Source organism: Pteropus alecto, unplaced genomic scaffold, assembly GCF_000325575.1.
Source record: "Pteropus alecto unplaced genomic scaffold, ASM32557v1 scaffold23, whole genome shotgun sequence".
In the NCBI taxonomy this organism is placed as follows: Eukaryota; Metazoa; Chordata; class Mammalia; order Chiroptera; family Pteropodidae; genus Pteropus; species Pteropus alecto.
The window spans coordinates 951,081-955,450 of record NW_006435837.1 but is presented as its reverse complement, the minus strand read 5'-3'; positions in this window follow the sequence as shown (position 1 = coordinate 955,450).

Genomic DNA, 4,370 nt, shown 5'->3' with positions numbered 1-4,370 from the left:
AGTGTGTAATAAAGCATTACCAATCATGTGTCCTCTGTGGGCAACCCAAGCAAAACCCCTTCAGAGAACACTGGGGACCACGTAGAATACACCTCACAGGTATGTCAGGTGAGCAGTAAGGAAATAGACTATTGGTCCACCAATAACCCTTATTGTGATAAACACACCATTATACCTTCACCCCTGCCCCTGACGAAAAGGTACATGCAAAAAGTACTGAGTTATTTTACCCAGTCCATGTTGATGGCAAGTGTTCAAATGTTACCAAGTATATTCGAGTTAGCTATTCATTAAGCAGACCCCAAGACCCCCCTACTTTGTGAATGGTTATCGTGCCTGAAAATAACAAAACTGGTTTTTATTTAAAATGCCTTTTTCTTCAAAAATTTTATTGTTCAGAATTATACAGACTACTACGCTTTCTTCCAATAAGTCAGAATTAGTACATGTTTGCCATAACTTACCATCTAATCTCTTTCACCAGGAAAATGTCCCTGAATTCAAGGAAACACTGCCTTTGGGCCTGCTTCCTTCTAGCATGAAGATTTCAGCTGGCAATCTTTATTGTCTCAGATACAGAGAATTTTTGGGTTTACACACATTTACCAGTATTCCGAGATCAGAGTCACCTCTGGGTAAATAAATGCAGGGAGGAATAATAGGGTTTACTATGCCAAATTTTGACCTCACGAGGGTTTTTAAAAAGGACTTTTAATGTCCACCTGTACCCTATGCTAGATGACTTTCTGACGCACAACAGATACATTGGAAATAAAAACATAAACATGATCAATGTCTCTCCTTCAACAAGAAAAGAATTCTCCCTTCTGAAGGAAAGACAAGGGTAGATAGTGGCCTGATTTCATCAGAATATGCATTCCAATTAATGAAACAAGCGTTGGTGGTATAGTGGTTAGCATAACTGCCTTCCAATTAATGAAAGAAGCTCCATGAAGAGAGATCACTGATGAAGTAAGCCTCAGAGGAAAAACCTCTGCTCTCCCTTTTGCTAGATGCTCCTTTGCATTTTCATAAATGTATTAGACTACATTATACAGATCGGAATATTAAACAGTATTCATCATATAATGTGCTTTAAATTTTTTTTCAATGAAAACTAAGCTTTGAAAATATCAAATCCCCATGAGGTATTTTGCAGTTTGACTTATCACTGTCATGTACAAATTTATTCCTAGAGCAACCCATTTGTTGGTTCCTTTAAATTATTTCAGTCATTAACTTTTGATCATCTCCTTTGCAACAAGGTTAAAAATTATTGGGCCGTGACAGCACTAAGTAGGATTGTTCAATGAATAGTATATAAATTTTCATGTTCAAAATATTGATGGTTCCTTCATTCCCTGTAATATCCAGAGAACAACACAGTAAGTTTATCTTCTACTTACCCTACTGTGTTGTTCTCTGGATATTATGAGGCATGAAGGAATCAAGTAATAGTTACCCCCTACAGAACACAATCTAAAAAGCTTCAGCAGCCAACCTTTTATCAAAATGTTCAGTTAAATGCTCTCCTTTAGGACAGAGATGACAAATACATGGTGCCAGTGTGCCGCCTCCCCTCACCAACATGTGGCAAACACCACAAATCGATCAGAGCCCAAATAATTAATCCCTCTCAATTAGACCCAGTAGGCAGCTGGACCAACTGACCAAAGTGGAGATCAAGATGAAATCAGGAGATCCATGATTGTTTTTGGGCCTGTGACCCCGTATCTAGATGTATTTCCCACAAGGCAACTTATATTCACTTCTAAGCCAAATGTGCTCACTCCATAAAGTCTCGGTAATGAGTACATATGATACTCAAATATTTCATGCAGTTAGGAAAATGTGAACTAAGTACTGCAAAGGTCTTCAGCTACCTGGGAACCACAGCCCCACAACTTATAGGGGAAAAGTTCTCCTTGGACAAAGAACATAACTTTCTCTAGTACAAATCTAAGCACATATCATAATGTTTTCTAGTGAATGAGTTATTGAAATAACAATTCACCCTGAAATTTGAGGGGCAAGGCATGCTGCCTCTCTATAAAACAAACTTCGTCCTACCTAGGGTATACAGTGTAGCTAAAAATGATAAAGTGTTCATAATTTTACCTGTGTCCCCCTATAAAGAAAAGAAAACCTAATTTGGTTCCTGGCTCCTTAAATGATGGGCACTGTATTTACAGCATGGATTCACATCATCTCATGATCCTTAGCAGTCTTGACAAGATTTCAAGCAGCCTGTCACGATGCTTTATAAAGGAGCTCTCTGCTCATCCAGCATATTTGAGAAATCCACTCTGTCTTAGTTTCCACTGCTACCTATCAGCTAACATTGTCAAGAAGCAGGCAAATTCACAGAGAAAATCATACTCTTCTGGACACCTTATTACCCCGATTTCCATCCAAAAGTTTTTCTTTGCAACAACATGTCATCAAGTAAAAATATTTATTGTCTCTAATCTATCTACACTTCTATAGTTTCCATTTTTCTCACATGGACATGATCTAAATCAGTAATTCCTAACTTTTTCAGGCAATCCTGACGGTCCATCCAACCACATGATGGTACATAATCTTGTTTTTCATCTCAAGAATTACAGTTCCCATCGTGGACCAAACTTGCAATTATTGCATTGGTCCGTACATTGCTGCTGCCCTTGAAAACAGCATTTTCCATTTCTGATCTCACCTGTGCTCTTAACAATTCCAGTGAGAATCTTTTCAGGTGATCTTCAAAAAGTGTCCCCAAGTTTTAGTGGAACACAGGAACACAAGGTGAGTAGGAATTTCCTAAAACCTAAGGAATTAGAGGCTTTTGCTTCTCCCCCAACTTTGCAGGCAACCACAAATATTACTGATGCAATGGAGTGTGATATGTGTCAGATCAATATTGAATGTATATAAATTAGATACTGTTCTATAGGTGGCAATTATTGGTTTAATCATTCAGGGCATTAGAATTTAACTGCAATTGTCATTGGTACCAGAACAAGGCATGGAGTTCCTCTTCCTTGGGCTTATATTGAGATTACAGAGGGATAGTTTAAGAAATGCTTGATGCCACTCCTCTGGCCTTAGCTGAGGCAGGGATCCACTAGGATGGGCATGTGCTTCTTCCTTCTTGTCACAGGTCAGAGGGTACAATCAAGGAGGGCTGCTGTCCGAAAAGGGTCAGTCAGGTAATAAAGCCAGAAGTGATAATCAATAATGACTGGTCAGAAAAATGAGGATGTAGAGTCAACTAGAATCGAGGAAGTCAGTGTATATTAAAAAGAGCTGTAATTACCGAATAATAGGAGAAAAGCAGATCTAGATTTATTCCACACAGAGTCTGGGATGAAAAGTAATTCTTCTGAACTTGTAGGCTCACTTTTCAATGGATAAAGTAGATGTGTTGAAAGGCAAAGGATGAGGTCAAGAGTAATAGGCTGTGCAATTAATTAACAATGTCTGACTTATAAAACAGTTAACAGACATATACACTAATAATAATATACATGGTAAATTTGGCATCGATTCTAATTGTTCCTCAAAAAACAAACAAACAAACAAAAAAAAAAAACGGTGAAAACCATAGCCAGCGCTTGGTCTTCTTTTCTTAGTGCTTGGGTTTATGATTCATTACTTCTATGTCCATTGGTCATTTACATAGCAATGTGGAATGGTCTCATCTTTGTAACAGGGATAATTAAACAACTCTACAACACTTTCAGTCCGTCATCAGTGGTCTAACATTCGCTAGCTCTTGCTGATCTCAATTAGCTTCAATGCTGTTTTGCGCTATAAGAAGGTTTTCCCTCTTTCAGTGTATTACCTGTAGATATGGGCTGCAATAACTTCCTGGCTATCTCAGATGGTTCCTCTCTCTGAGCAGTAGTGTATGAAATGGAGTTCTCACTCTGACTGCCCTGAATTTCTGAAAGAGGTACATGTTCTAGCATGTATTTTTTTCTAAGGAACTCCCCAGAAATCCCCAGCAGAAATCATTGCCTCTGATTATCTTGTCACAAAATCAATCATTTGCTCCGGCTACACTGAATCTGCCATTTAGTCATTTCATACTCAGTCCTGTGTGGGCCACAGGAATGGGAATTTTGTTTTTCTAGAAAAAGATAATGGGAGAAAATGTGGCATCTGTTGTCATCTCCAGGATCAGAAAGCTCTAGAGCCCTAATTTCATCTTGTCATTCACTCAATGCACAGTGCTTCCTGAGAACCCACCAGGAGATTCTCTGTGGATCACCCTATAGACGCTGGGGAGAAAGTATGATAAAGAAATTGGGAAGGTCATCCTGGTTCATTTCTCATCTCAGTGGATGGAAAGACCCAGCAAACCCACGAAGCTTGTCCCAGAAAAGCAG